General features: G+C 36.7%; 1 pseudogene; it reads right to left on the reverse strand.

Annotated features, from left to right (window-relative positions):
• Nucleotides 1-4,757: 4,757 nt before the first annotated feature.
• On the reverse strand, nt 4,758-16,515 carry LOC133297184 (MLO-like protein 11; annotated as a pseudogene).
• Between the last annotated feature and the right edge of the window lie 19 nt (nt 16,516-16,534).

The following is a 16,534-nucleotide window of genomic DNA, read 5'->3' on the forward strand; positions in this document are numbered from 1 at the left end:
CGTGAACCAATGCCGGAAGGTGGAAGAAGTTTATGGTGTGCTGAAAAGTAAGAAGTCTTCCGAGGCACAAGCATCTGGTGCTAGTGGAGCAACTGGCTCTACTTCAGAAAAGGGTAAGAAGATGGATGACAGGAATATTAAAGAAAAATTACAAGCTAGACAGTCTGAAGAAAAGTTTAAAAGAAGCGGGAGTCACAGAGTTGGGACAATGAAAGACCTATTGTGCCAAAGTGTGACAATTGTGGCAGGCATCACAAGGGCGTTTGTTTGATGGGCCAGAACGTATGTTTTAAGTGTGGTAGACCTGGTCACTATGCGAGGGATTGTCCCCAGATCGTGGGACGAGTTGCTCATGTGCAAGTGGTCTATGACCCTTCAGCAGCGGCACATGTTAGCACTTCGACCCAACCCCAGCTAGAGAGGTTCCCATACTTGACGGGAGGTATGACGCATGTAGATTAATATGACATGCATAGTTTATTGAGGTTGGAGCCACACATGCTTAGACTGTGACTCAATTATGATTGTGTGATTCGTTATGTCTAGTAATTAAAGACTAGACTATGTATTGATTGCTAAAAGATGGTAAATTGTATGCAATGACCTTTCCATGGATGTAGTGGTATTACCTCCATGAGGATAGTATCCTATGAGATAGAGAATTCTCATTAAAGGTCTAGATTGAGGGGAACTTCCCTTGGAGTTAGCCTTCGGGACCTCCTTGTGGTCAGATACCTAAGAGAAACAGCCCATAGCGGATCTCTCTTGGAAGTTCCATCAGATGAGATTTTATGTATGAGGTTATTAGTAGGACCGCAGAAGGTCAGGGTTAAATATCAAGTGAATAGGTATGACCCTTGAGGAAAATGAAAGATAAAAGTGCTTGAACATATTAGTATCACCTAATTATAAAACATAGATTGAATCATGAATGAAACATTTCATCTTATGATAAGATGATGAGGGAAAAGAGGAACCTATTAATAGGGTAACTTCGGGAACACAAGAAGAGTTCTCCGATAAATCCATAGATGATTGAATGAGTGGTTTTGTCGATTTTGAGGACAAAATCGTTAAAAAGGTGGGGTGAATATAATATCCCAAACTTAAGCATTTAATTGATTAAATTTAATTAAATAATTAAGCATGTTTTAGTGAATAAAATTAAGTATAAGACTTAATTAAATGAATCTGAGTGAGTCACTTTGGAGTTAAAAAGTGTACTCAGTGAAAATTAAGGGGTATAAATGGGTACTGGCAAAAGTGCCCAAAATATAAAAATAAAATTATAAATATTCCTAGAATAATATTCCAGACTTTTGGGTAAAGTTTGGTAATTAATGGAGTTGAATAGATAGACGAACTAATACCCGCATTATTTCACTTAACCAATGTTAAGTGATAAAGAACACAAAAGAACCCAAACCCCCCCAAGCAACCCGTCGAGCATCAGAGAAGAGGAAAGGAAGAAGGAGAAAGAAGAAGAAGGGAAAGGAGGGAGGAAGAGAGAGTGAGAGCAAATCTTAACCGTTTTGGGTGATTCAAAAGCCTAAACTACTCTAAATCTTCCCCTCTTTCATAATCCAAGCTTAGTTTTGAGTGGGGAGCATTGTGGAGAGGGATATTGCCCCTCAAAAATTCGGCCCTTTGTGAGATTTTGGGGTTTTGGGGGTTTCAACCTCCATGGAAGCTTGAGGAACACTCATTCCTCTATTGTGTGATCATTGGTGGTAAGTTTCCACTCTCTTTCACATGATTCTTGGAGATTTGCATGAGTTTAGGGTTAATGAATAGTGTTTTAGGGTTTTTATGAAATGTTGAGTAGATTGGCTATGTTCAAGGAAGAATGAGGCTTAGAGTATGTTGTGAAAAATGCTAGGAATGACATTTAATCGGTAGAAATGAGTTTATAGTGTTATTTTAGTATGCTTTGATGTTTGGAGAAATCTAGGCTTGGAACTATGGATTTCCTTGCATTGTTAGCATTGTTTGATTGTATTCCTTGTGTTGATAGGATTGAGGCAAGAGGACCAAGTGGAGTGACCAACCCTTGGGGTTGTGTGCAATTGAGGAAAGCTCAAGAGCAAGGTAAACCTTTGGACCTTGTGGTTGATCCCATTGAGTGTTCCACCATACTCCGTTGAGGAGAAATGGTTTATGAGATGTGATATGTAATTATGATAGTGATTGTATGCTCATGCATTGATTCATGCATTGATACATGTTATGATTGATTGATGATTATTGGTTGATGTTTGATTGTTTAAGAGTAATTGAGGAATGATTATAGAAGTAGCAATAATGAATGAGGTAATGGTTGAGGATTGTGATTGAGGTTATGAGTGATAGTATTATGATGAGGATGATTGGTAGGAACTTCCCTTGGAAACAGCCCTATGTGGATCTCCATGTGGTTAGAGCCTAAGAGGAACAGCCCTATGTGGATCCCTCTTGGAGGTTCCTAGATTGAGGAAAGGACTTCCCTTGGAAACAGCCCTATGTGGATCTCCATGTGGTTAGAGCCTAAGAGGAACAGCCCTATGTGGATCCCTCTTGGAGGTTCCTAGATTGAGGAAAGGACTTCCCTTGGAAACAGCCCTATGTGGATCTCCATGTGGTTAGAGCCTAAGAGGAACAGCCCTATGTGGATCCCTCTTGGAGGTTCCTAGATTGAGGAAAGGACTTCCCTTGGAAACAGCCCTATGTGGATCTCCATGTGGTTAGAGCCTAAGAGGAACAGCCCTATGTGGATCCCTCTTGGAGGTTCCTAGATTGAGGAAAGGACTTCCCTTGGAAACAGCCCTATGTGGATCTCCATGTGGTTAGAGCCTAAGAGGAACAACCCTATGTGGATCCCTCTTGGAGGTTCCTAGATTGAGGAAAGGACTTCCCTTGGAAACAGCCCTATGTGGATCTCCATGTGGTAAGAGCCTAAGAGAAACAGCCCTTTGAGGATCTCTCTTGGAATAGATTGAGGAAAGGACTTCCCTTGGAAACAGCCCTATGTGGATCTCCATGTGGTAAGAGCCTAAGAGAAACAGCCCATAGTGGATCTCTCTTGGAAGTCCATGTGATGCTTGTGGATAAGAATGTGTTAAGCTATTATGATTATGTGTACATCAAAGTGAACCTTAGGGTGGAGTGATCTCCAAGGACCTCTGGTTTACTGTGATATATTCGTATATCTCACCCCGTGTTGTGGGGCATCATTTCAGGTACTGATAGAGGTGAGGTTGATCGAGGCAAGAAGCGTGAGTAGACTGTACCTGATAGCTGGACATGTTGAGTTGCATGCCATTTAGCATTGCTATATGTATATTTTGATGCCACATGATGTATTTTGGAGGACTTAGTGCATGATCATTGTAGTAGTAATGGGTATCTGATACAGGGTTACTTGCTTTGATCATGTTCATTTTGTAGCTAAGTCCTTTGGCATGTGTATGATGATTACTGTAAGTTAAATGCATGAATGTATTTTTATGTATTGGATATGTTGAGCTGGAAAGTCAATTAGGTACCTTGTGCTAAGTTGGGAAACGTTGAGAAAACAAAGATTATGCTGCCCAATTTCCGTTAAATCAATGATGAGAGGATGAGAGTTGAGCAATGATATAGGGATATCACAAGCTTGTTAAATAGGTTGTAAAATGTGTAGGATTGATTCCCCAAGAAAGATGCATGAAAAATATGAGTATAGGAAATTGCCCAGAAGAGGGGGCTTAAGCCTGCAAATGGAGGCTTAAGCCTGCTCAGGGGGCTTAAGCGCCCATGAGGGGGCTTAAGCGCCCTGATGCACCTGTGAAGACCAAAAGCTTTCTGCCGCATGGGGCTTTAGCGCCCAAAATGGGGGCTGAAGCGCCCAGGTAGCGCGCTTAAGCGCCCTGGAGCGAGCTTAAGCGCCCTTGGTGGCTAAAAAATGTAAATTCCCTCTGTCTGTGGGCGCTTAAGCGCCCTGGAGCGAGCTTAAGCGCCCTACCCGCGTAGTTTTTCAGCATACACTGAGTTAGTAAAATTGTCATAACTTGAGCTACAGAGCTCCAAATGAGGAGCGGTTTGAAACCACGCGTAGCTAACGAAGAGATCTACAATATAGTAGAAGTTGGGAAATAAATAAGAAGTAAATTAATGTTTTAAAAATGGAATAAGAACATGATGTTAAGCTTGGTTTATCTGATTCCGCAAGGTAATACGGTTATGATCACGAAATTGGGTATTATAAATTCGGCATGTTTTAAAATGAAAAATTTATCCGGATTTTAATTGAACCCATGTGATTGTAACTGCGCTTAATATCATAATGCGATGTTAACAAACCGGTTCTAGAACGGGGTGTTACAGCAACACAATTATATTTCCTAAAGACTGAACAGCCAAAAGTTACAAATGTATGGTCCCTTTGAATGAGCCAGCAGAAATGTGTTTGCACTGTTAGCATCCATCACCTTTTACCATATGTTGTCCACATTCTTTAAGTTTAGTTTTACATCATTTCAAAAACTAAAAGGTTAAATTTACAATATACTTGGTCCATACTCCAAGGTTACAGCTTAGCATCAAGAGACAAATGTCTCCCCATTCTACAATTGTCCCCGCATATATTAGCTATGGCGAAAAGCATTGTTACCTTACATAGCTTTTCAAGGGAACTAATCCTTATACAGCTTCTGATAATTACACAAAAGCCAACTTTACCAATTTACCATATAACTTGTTTCATTTTCATCATTGACATCATTTTCTTCCATTGCTCATAATTATCTTCCACTTGGCATAGAGGAGCATCTTGAAATTGCTTCTATTCTAGAACTGAATGGTACTGATGAAGATATTGAAGCAGAGGGTCGAAGGAGGGGTGTAAGGGCCCTACTTGAAGCTTCATTAGCATTATGTGAAGGGTTAGATGCAAGAGTTGTAACTGGTTGCAATTCTACTTCAGTGCCTGTGGCAAGGTCAGTGACATTTCCAGGGATATCAATTAACTGATCATCTTCTTCAATAGACAAAACAGTGCTTGTGTCTGTATGAATGGTAGAGTCATCAGTGAACATTCCATGTCTTCTCTTCTTCCTAGCTGCTTTCCCCCATCCATGAATTGTCTCTCTTATCCTCTCTGGTATTAATGCTGCCTTGTAGTTTGTTCCCATCTGAAATAAACATAGAAAAGCTGTTATTGCATTAGACATGAAAGTAGCAAAATTCCTTCACTAAAATGATTCACTCAATGCAACAACTCCATTTCTCAAGCAACACAAGACAGATTATTCATTATTCTAAAGTAAAGCCATTGTGCAGTGAACAAACATGTTAGTAGTAGTCATGTCTAATTGAAGTCTTGGAATTAGGCATGCCATTTATATTACTTGAGACTTCCAAAACTAAAAGCATGTCATATAGTCAGATATAAACTTGTAATTCCCTTTTCTAGGTCTTCGTTACCTGTGTAACGAGTGCATAGAGTGGCAAGGTGCTGTAGCTGCAAAGAAACTGTCCCGCAAACCTACAAAGTTGAATACAAGATAAAAGGCACATGGTTGACTAACTAGAAATTCTTGTATAGACTAAGTCTATAAATATCTATCCATGACATTTTACTTTAAATAATTGCATAAACTTCTGTGCTAAGTAGTTATTTTATATTCAAAATAATGACGTATTAGTTAAGGGGTTAATGTTTTTCATATTGTAAGAAATAATTTTATTTTCTACACATACGTAAAATTATGTGGGCCACATGTGAAGAGAAAAGAGAGAGAAAGAAAAGATAGGCTCCACATACTTTTATTTATATGTAAGATATAAAATTATCTCCTACAACATGAGAAACACTGATCCCGTTAGTTATTTATAGACTTAGTTTACACAAGAATTCTCTTATTTAAAATCCTGAATAGGAAAAAAAAACAGAAAACTGTCTTGATTAATGCATACCCGAAGATTAGCCTTAAATAAACGAGGTGATTCCTAATAAAGCAGGAATTATATCCGAACTGCCACTGCAGTCAAAAAAGACATTTTACTAGTTTAGTCAAATACAAAAATTTAAAAGCTGCAAGTGTAAATCTTATATATTTTCCACGTGGTTCATTATCTTGTTCAGTGGAGATAATGATTCAATATCACAAATATATAGTTGTATCATATTTTATTTGAAATTCCCATACAGTTTCTTGCTTACTTTATTGGATAATTTGATTTTGAGCAATATGAATCTTTTTTACATTCAAGATTAAGTGAAAACTTAAAAAATATGGATAAGGAAGTACCCAGAACCAAAAGAATGATGCCAATTCAAATGCATTCTGCCAAATAAACCAAAAATAAAAATAAAAATAAAAATCAGAAGTTAATAAGAAAATAACAAGTTTCAGTAAGAAATAATTGCACCAAATGTAGAGGGAACCATGGCCAACCTGGAAGAGAATGAAATGGATCAAGGACAATAGAAGTTCAGGCTTCTTAAACCAGAAAAGTTCATCACGAGGCCTCAACTTTGCTTCTGGGATAAAACCAGCAATTCCTGCATTCTCCAATACCAAGGTCGCTATAACATGCTGTAGCTTTGTTCCCACCAAAAGAACAAGCTGTCCATGAACATGACCACAAAAGAAATAACATGACACAGTTAATAGAAAATATGCCCATATGAGAAATTCAAAACAAGGCAAGGTTTGGATAATCTTCAACTGTAATTCCCCATACTATGGACATATCATGCATATGAAATTAAAAATATATTGTGATTAGTCCTACAAACATAATGATTATATTGTAGAATACCTTCAATAATTTATGCAAATAATTTATGTTTCATATAAAAAATATACCACATTTTTATGCTGGTTCACCAACAAGCATTCTGTTCCATTCAAATTCCAAAGAAAAATCTACCAACCACCACATGCTATTAACAATGTCTAAATGGTTCAGGAACATAAGTTAAATGTTCAGGTTATCCACCAAACAGCATTTCATGACCAAATAGGATAACTAGAAAGAAAGGAAATAACTTACAGATACAGGAATGATAGCTATCCAGAAATAGAGATTAGATCCTGTAATAGACCCAAAAAATCCCTAATTATAAGTTTTAACAGTAAGCAGAAGACCATAACAGTGAGATTTTTCTGGGGAGGGAGCGAATATATTATTAGAATCAAGGAAAAAATGATATACTAACTTTTCAACAAGATTTCTCACAATAAGCTATACCTTTAATATTGAAAAGCATGAAAGCAACAACAAATCCCCAGAGTGGGCCACTGCAAGAGATTTTATAGACAGAAAGAATCAGCTTTCAACTTCTTACAGAGAATCAATTTGTGAAAAACGAAAGCAATAACAATATTACAAGGAAAAATATTACTTCCCAGATGTTTAAATTTAAGACAATATATTCTTTCATCCTTATGTAGATTATTTGGTATGAATATGGAATAGAAAGTGGACCTACCTCTTAAAACACTAAATGTAAATGAATAGATGTTTTTAGTTCAACAATTTATTAAAACATTGGTACCTCAGAAATTAAGGTCATGCACAAAACATAAAAGTGCACAAGTGATCTTATTATGATATATGAACAGAAATTGATGTCCAAAACAGATAGTGCACTGAAGAATATTGATGTGCCTCTGGCAAGTGTGGTTTTTTCATATTAAAATTGATAAGAATTGAGTCATTAAAGAGAAATTTCAATACATATTTGCTATTTATATTGATTCTTTCTATGTCAATAATATTTACCTATTAATTGTATTTTTGCAGGAAAAAGAATTGAAAATTATAAAAAGCCTGTTGATGCAATTCCACATAGAGGAAAGTGCCAAGTTGCGCCTTGCTGCACAGGCCAAATACCAGAGAATTGGCGCTAGTTGGCGCCAGAGTGGCGCAAACTAGCGCCACACACATTCATGACCAGGATTTGGCGCTGATCGTGCGGGTGCCATGAATGCAGTCCTTGATTTGTGGAGTCACGGATTTGGCGCTGATCGTGTGGGCGTCATGAATGCAATCCTTGAATTGTGGAATTTGATGAAAATGGAAATTTAATCAAATTAATTAGAGGATCATGACCTGATTGATTGGTGGAATTATGAGAAAAATGGAAATTTAATTAGAATTAATGCAAGGATTATGACCTGATTGAGTAGCTGGCTATATAAAGGAAGCAGAAACTCTAAAAGAAAATCATCTTTTGGCAAGGAGAAATGGGAGAGGAAGCTCTCGGTGACTGAAGATTCAAGACTTCTTCTTCTTCCGGTTTTACATTTTCATGAACTCTTTCTCATTATTTAAATTGTCAGACATGAATATGTCTGGCTAATTTCTTTTATTGTAGTTAGGGTCACAAACCCTATGTGAACCCTTGTTATGAAGGATTGATTTAAATTATTTTACTCGTTTATATAAATTTCTTTATCTTACCTTGTGCGTATTTGATATTTTCTTTATTAAACCTGATCAATTTGATAGTTGAAAATAATTTGAGGGTTAGAACCTTAAATAGGGATATTGGGGTTTCTGATCTTGAAAGGAGATAAGATAACTATTGGTATGCATACTAGGGATAGATGTATATTTAATTGCAGATGTTGGAATTATTGTGTTCATTGCTTAATTCTCATGAGGGGTTACTAAGGGATTAGGATTCTAAGTGAGGTTAAAGGGTTAAGTTACCAAGGGATTGGGATTTAATTATTAATATATTGAGATCATAATTATCTGAGAAATTATATAAATAAGTATTTTGTATCAATCCAAAGTAATAAGTAGGGATCATAGGGAGAGTGTTCCCTAACTGCAATTCTTTCTCATATTTTCAAAACCAACTCCATTATTATTCTTCTTTTCATTCTTGAAAATACAAAAACTCAAAAATAAGTCTTTACTTTTATGGTTACTAAGATTCAATTTAATTTTCCCAACAAGAGATCAAGTTTTTCAACTTAAAGTGACTGATTATTTTAGTACTTGGTTTTCAATCCCTGAGGAGACGATCTTTCTTACTACTTTACTACTTATGTGAAACGGTATACTTGCCGGATAGCATCAAATATCCATCAACTACCACTAACCTCACACCAACTATCCTTTGGAATTCCTCTTCCATAGATCGGACCATATAGCTGTGAAAATCATATTTTAATGAAATGTTGTGATTCTGCCATGAACAAGGAAAACAGACTGAGTAAATAAGTAAACATTCACAAAGTAGTGGTGCATACTACTGAAAGTAAAATGACCTTGAAGGTCGAGGCATGTGATAGGGAAAAACAAAAAAATTTCTAGCGGAACACACATGCACATCAAGATACGTGCTTTAAGACGTATATTATACCTTGTTCGTGAAACTTCAGGATGATCAAGGTCAGGTCTGAAGGGTTCAAACCCTCTAACGTTGATCCACACCACCCGCGTCTAGATGCAAGAACTCCTTCTTGTAGAACCACCAATTTATCACCACAATGAGGCTTGCTATGCGCTCAATGTATGAAAGAGGAGGCTAGGCAAATGTGTTTAGAAGAGTGATATTTTCAGAGAGAAAACCTCACAAGGTGGCGCATGGAAGGAGGAGAGAATGGCTAGGTCTTTTCACTTTAAAACCCTAAGGAGGAACACACTTATATATAGCACAAGAGAGTGAGGGAATAAATAAGTGAAATCAAATTTTTCACTTCAAAATCCCATGAAAGTGGCGCACAACAAATGAGAAGATAAAGGAGTTGTTGCAATTCAAAACTCCAAACAACCTCTCCATTGAATCCTTATGAGATAAGAGATCTTTATCTAATCAAGATTCTGACCTGATGGTCATCACATGATCACTCATACTGTGCGCCCCATTCAGTCCCAAAAGGAGTCCAGATACGTTTGAGTAGTTGCATTCAAACTTGAATCAACTCACTCAAATATTCTCCCAACAGACCATATCTTTTGGAGCAGATTTTGATGACTAAATGACACTCACCAACAACCAAAATCAGCGCCCCAATCTTCTTGGATCTTGTCCAAAAGATCTTCTCTTGATACTAGTGATTTGTTCCAACAAGATCTTATCTTATTCTTTTGTTATGAAACAACTTTTCATAGCCAGTTCAAATTTGAATTCAAATATTTAAATTCGAATATTCAAACATTCAAATTCAAACTTTCAAACATTCAAATTCAAAATTCAAAATTCAAATTTCAAAATTCAAATTTTAAAATTCAAATTTCAAATTTCAAATTTCAAAATTCAAATTTCAAAATTCAAATTCAAAATTCAAATTTCAAAATTCAAATTCCAAATTTCAAAATTCAAAATTCAAAATTTAAATGTTTGATAATTAATTTAACCAATTAAATTAATTAGTAGTGTCTTGGACTATCCAAGCCCATTACTGTGATCCATGCGCCCTCCACCCTCAAGGTGGACTTCCAAACTACTTCTTGGACTAATGACCATTATTAGGCCCAATACCTTTAATGCTAGTTCATCTAGACAATTAGGTGTTAGCGTGTGACCCATTAGGTCCAACATAGCTACTGACATAAATGGGTTTGGGCCCAATAAGCCCACAACCCATCTAATGACAACACAGAGCACTAGCAATGCTTTGTTGCCCCAGAACTAGTTAGATTAATGACTTAATCATCCTATTACACATATTTAGTTGCCGTATGTGTTTCCTTTCGTCTCGGTTACCTTCCCATAAAACCTAGGGTAAGGAAACGTATCAACCCTTGCGGTTTAGGGTAAGCTTTATTCGAAATAGGGAATCTTCAATTTACTGACTCTAAAGGCAGATCATCTCATGATCTCTTTTACTATGCATAGATTCCCGAGTCCCTGTAAATGTCATCCCGATTTCTCCGGTTTACAGATAACCTAATCTCTCACAGAGATTTGACGAATTCCTTCAGCTTATCACCCTAGCCCTGTGCTTTTTCAGGACAAGCCCAACAGTATACCTAGGGATGGCAAAAATGAGCCAACCCGTCGGGTTGGCTCGTAACCCGCACAAAACGAGCCGGGTTGGGTTGGCAAAAATGAGCTGCCAGCTCGATTTAGCCCGACCCGAGCTCAAACGAGCCAGCTCGTGGGTTGAACGAGCCAGCTCGCGGGTTACTCTTTTTTTTTTTTTTTAATAAAATACAATGGACTTTACTGATGGATTCTCCACTGATGGACTTTACTATATTGGTCGCTTTTGCAGATCCTTTTTTTTTTCATGATTGGCTTTTGATTCTAGATGCTTATCGTTGAAATATATAATGGATTTCTTTTATTTTTTATTTTTTGGCTTTACATACGTTTTATGGTTATCGTGAGTTAGAGTAATTCAGAAAATCATGATAAATGACTCCTGTGATTCGTGGAGTGGTTTGTGTTTCATTTAATGTTTTTTAATTTTGTAAACTACTCTACTTGTAGTTGGACTGCAAAATACAATAATTTTATACAGGAGAACAAACCACAAAAATTAAATTTTTTGAGCCAACCCGCGAGCCAATATTTTGAGCTAACCAACCCGCGAGCCAACCCACTAGCATCATTTCGAGCTAACTCGTGAGCTTTTTTTGAGCCAACCCATGAGCTTTTTTACGAGCCAACCCGCGAGCTGATTATCGAGCCAACCCTAACCCGGCTCGGGTCGAGCCGGGTTGGATTTTCTGGCTCGTTTTTTTTTCGAGCCAACCCGACCCGACCCATTTTTTCGGGCTGAATGCGGGTTGGGCCGGGTCGAGCCGGGTTGGGCCGTTTTGCCAACCCTAAGTATACCTACGAGTCTCCATGTTTCAGGCAGACGAGGTATACAGTCAAAGCATGCCTTCTAGAACACAGTCTAGGTAATAACTTCTGGTCTAAGGAAAGACATACCCAAATATAAAGAGACTACTCTAATGATACTCTCTGTGAGATTTCCTCATAGAGTCTGTTCAGTGTGAGCTATACCCTTATAGGTCCACCCACGACTTTAGCTAAGACATCTCCATATCTGTAGCTCATGAGGTCTTTACCTTGCATCCGAATACAAGTAGATAAGTCGTGCTAGTCTTACCCGAGATCACTGATCCCCATTCTCAGTGTCTCTAGACTAGGAACATAAAATTAGGAATAAACGTGCGGTATCCTTGAATCCTCATGATTGTGATCTCATCACAAATGCTCAAGAGATACCTGTTCTATTCCAAGGGGTTTATCCAGTTCCTTATATATAATATTAACAGTAATATCGAGACATAATATGAAACAGGATAAAGAGTGCTTATTATTTATCTGCGACAATAAAGGTCTACATTTAATGTCCTTATTTAATCAAAAGATTGTCTCTAGAACACCCATATACTAATAACAACTACACACTACGTAGTTCCAAGAAACATGGCATACAAGTATTATGGTGGATTGCTATAAAGTATAAATGACACTTCAAGCAACGTACAAACTTGAAATCAAAAGGTAGAACACTATTGTTAAGCAAATGCATGAAGTATGTTCTTTTTAAATAAGCAAGCTTAGTTTCCACCGTGAACTGTTTGGGTGATGAGCTTAGGTCTATATCCCTTGATACAGTGAAGTATCTCGCGGTAATGGTGCTCTTAGGCAGTGGCATGGACCAAAGCTCTGTGAGGGAGTCACCGTGTATATCTCAAGTGAAAAGTAAGAGAGGGGATGATGTCATGGGCAAGTCGCTTTATATTTTGGCAAAGTAACAACTCATAAATATAATGGATGCAAGACGCCCCTTCAATGGATTAAGGGGCAATATATAGATAGGGAAATATTTCCCTAATGATGAGAGATGGAGAGCTGTAACTGTTTTGCCTAGTAGGCTCCACTGTGGTGTGTGAGGCAATGCACCTCCTAATGTGTGAGAGGTGAGCTATGCAGGGAGTGAGAGATCCTCTGTGGTGGAGTTTAAAAGTCTCATTTTGGGGAGGCAAGGGGTGACCCCATAAATGAGCCTCTAAGGGCCAGCCAATAGACCAGTAATCCTGAACACACTGGGAACTTAGAACAGGAGTTCTTTTAAGAAAAGAAAGAAGTTTACAGGTATTAGATAGCTCATGCATCTTTTCAAATGGAGAATTAAAAAGTTTAAATAATATATTAGCAATGTAACTTTGGGAAAAACATGCAGATACACAACGATATAAGAACCATATTAAGTAACTTTGAATCAAAACCATTTCGACCTTAGTCAAATTCTATTGCATTATTACATACCACGATGAAGCCTTTGCGAAGCGTAAGGTAGTCAGCACGAACCACAGAACGCCCAAATTGTCGGAAAAAACATGTCTACAACTTGATTAAACTTAAAATTAGATAGATATATAAATATACTGAATTCAAGACTTCTTACAAATGTATGCTTGTGACACAGAACTAGATGGTTAAAATATCTAAATTGAGAGGTACGGAATGTAAGGTAACAATAAAAGATTCAACATAACAATAAAACTTTTCAAATGATTTAGTCAACTCAATTGACCATTGCAACAAAACCCCTCTTGCATAACTTGTTTAGAAAAGCAAATTGATCAAAAAGTAAGACGTTTAGCCAAGTAAACCATGCAAAGTTGGTAAACTCTTTTCAGCATATTTTGATTTCAAATATTCTACATATCTGCCTTCTTTCATGGAATCAATATCAGGTGTCCATATAACAAACATAAACGAAATGAAACCAAATGAGGAAACAGGAAGAGATATGTAATTACCACCCAAATGTGGGAACTGTTTCTGACCAATGGATTTGACGTATGAGGATTGACAAAGGATGATTGCCTTTGCATTGTCAACTCTTTCGTAATTTCTGTTGCAACAAAAGAAATGGCCAATCAACTCCTAAATATGATTTCAATATGAATTACATGACCACATATTTTAGTCAATGACCAACTCTCCTAAAAGCTTAAGCTAATTGTATAGAGGTAAATGCATTTTTTAACATGCTCCCTCACACAAGCTTTTTGAGTTTGAAACATGGACAACACACAAGACCTAAATTTAATTTACATATGAAGATATGGGTTTGGCGAGAATCAAACTACTAAAAACAAGGTCATGGGAAGATTTAATACCATGTCAAGGATCAATTGTCCTAAAAGCTTAAGATGTGACACTTATATCTCAATATTTCCATCTATTTTTTAAACCATTGACTGGTTCCTTCCTGCAAGGTTAAAATTTTGGTCATTCAAAATGCTTGTTTATTTAATTGAACTTCAGTGCCAAGTGACTACCAAGCCTCTTTTTAAATGAAATGACACATAAGAAAAGAGAAAACTTGCTAGAAGCTCAACAAGACCAAAAAGTAAATAAATTGTCTTAAGTTAATGGAAAAAAAATCTGTACTCCTTGATGGCATTTTGCGTAAAATCATTGCTGCAAAAGAAGCAATCTCATGATTATATTTTCTTATGGTATAAGGATTCATTAAGAAAATGAAGAGAGTTACAAAGAGAGGCCTGATTACAAAGCTGCCCACTAACATAATTGCTCAACAGGATCAATAAAGTGAATTGGTGGGAGGATATGGGAATTGTACACACACAATCTAAGTAAACAAGAAAAGAATGAGACACAAATTTACCCTGGTTCACTCCAATGTAGGACTGCATCCAACAATATGTTTTTCACTATATTATGCTCACAACACTTGTTACAATCACTTTGTTACAAGAGAATATACATAGGCTCAGAAATCCTAAGCTACAATAGTTATTCATGGCCCAAGTCAAACTACAAAGAGAACCCAAGGCTCAAAAAAACAAGGCCTCCACCCAGACGGGAGTGCTACCCCTAGACCCCCACCCACTCACCAAGAAGCGGGACCCTGTGTGCTTTTGGGGGAGTAGGTGTCGTCAACCAAATGCAAAGTATGAAACATACCCAACAGAGGAGGACCAAACACAACTTTGAATTTTAGTCATACAACAACTACATAAGTGAGAGAAGTGATGCATCATAGTATAACAAACCTGATTTATATGCTTTGTATAGTCAATTAAAGAAGTGAAAATAACATTTCAAAGGACCTAACAGGATAACAGAATACAGATAGAAAATAGCTAATGATCAAAGGCACATAATGAAGTATTGAGCTTACCACTTAATGAATCGTGTCGATCCATGTGAGCCTCATCCTCCCACACTCTCCAACTGTGAATCTGGTTCAAACTAATAGTGTTATTATGTCAAACAGAAACCCAAATGGTAACCCCTGAATGTTTTATCTCCTACATCAATATAAGAGCCACCTAAATAAATAAAACTTGGAAATATATCATTGATAATTTGATATTGTTTCATACTATTAGATCTCTGCTTGATGCAAATGTAAATTTAAATTAATTTGAAATATTGAACAGTGCATTGAATACTCATTGACACTAAAAGTAAAATATACTTTTCATAGATTAATTAATTTTCATAGGCATAATCTCCGTACTTATACTTTGAATAATATAATATTCTCTATACTTCTTTTTTGATATTGCATGAAATTATTTAATGCATAACCTATCTATTTACCCTTTTCCATGCCATGTCAGGCCCATAGTTCTCCCTAATTTTACTCAGTCAAAAGAAGTTCATCAAAATCTTTCCAAAATCTATAAGTTAAATGAAAAAGATATATGGTAGTCCTTCATTAACAGCAGAAATATAATACACATTATCAATTACCTTTTTAAAGAATGATTCAAACTACTCTATATCATTACTCCAATATTGTTCAATATGCAAAGGCAAGTATGTTATGAAACAGAAATTAATATATGGCTAATTCTTTGCAATAATGATAAATGTGTGGCAATCAAATGCTTATCTACATATAGGAAACAATAGCTCACCTTCACAATGGCTAACAACATTGTTAGGCAACTGTAAGATATATGTGTTACCGCCATGACAAAAATGAATCGATGCAATTGCTCTAGACCTTCATACGAAACAAATGGTTCATAACCCTGAGCAACATGACAAATTGAAAATTAACCTACATTGATATAGAGCAGTAAAAGCTAATGATAATCAAATTTAATACAAGGTATATTCATCATGCCTCTCTGCAGGAGTTTCTGTTTATTCCATTCAACATCCTCCTAAGTAAGCGTGGGTAAGCAGAAGCCATCAATAATTTACGTTCTTTGGAGTCATTCTCTTGCATTTCTTCATCAATCTCAGATCTAGAGCATGGAGAAATTCAATGGAATGCAAATATTGGCTATCATGCTGGACGTAGCTGTTAATAGGAGTGATATAAATCCAAGCAACATCAACTCTGAAGGTAGAATTGCAAAACAGTGAGAATTGATCAATAAGAAGCGACACAAACAAAAAAAGATTAGCACAAAGTAGAAAAGTCAGAAAAGATAAACAGATTAAAAAGAATTCTTGTTTATATTGGAAAGGATTTCCAGTAGAACTTAATGCATGATACCTTCTTTCATCTTCTCTAAAGCTGCAAGCAAGGGTTTTCGATTAGTTTTCCGCAGCCACTGCAGCCACAGAAAAAACATAATCACACATCAGAATTCA

The sequence above is a fragment of the Gastrolobium bilobum genome, unplaced genomic scaffold, assembly GCF_033153095.1.
Source record: "Gastrolobium bilobum isolate Gb01-03AN ecotype WA unplaced genomic scaffold, APGP_CSIRO_Gbil_v1 utg376771, whole genome shotgun sequence".
Taxonomy (NCBI): domain Eukaryota; kingdom Viridiplantae; phylum Streptophyta; class Magnoliopsida; order Fabales; family Fabaceae; genus Gastrolobium; species Gastrolobium bilobum.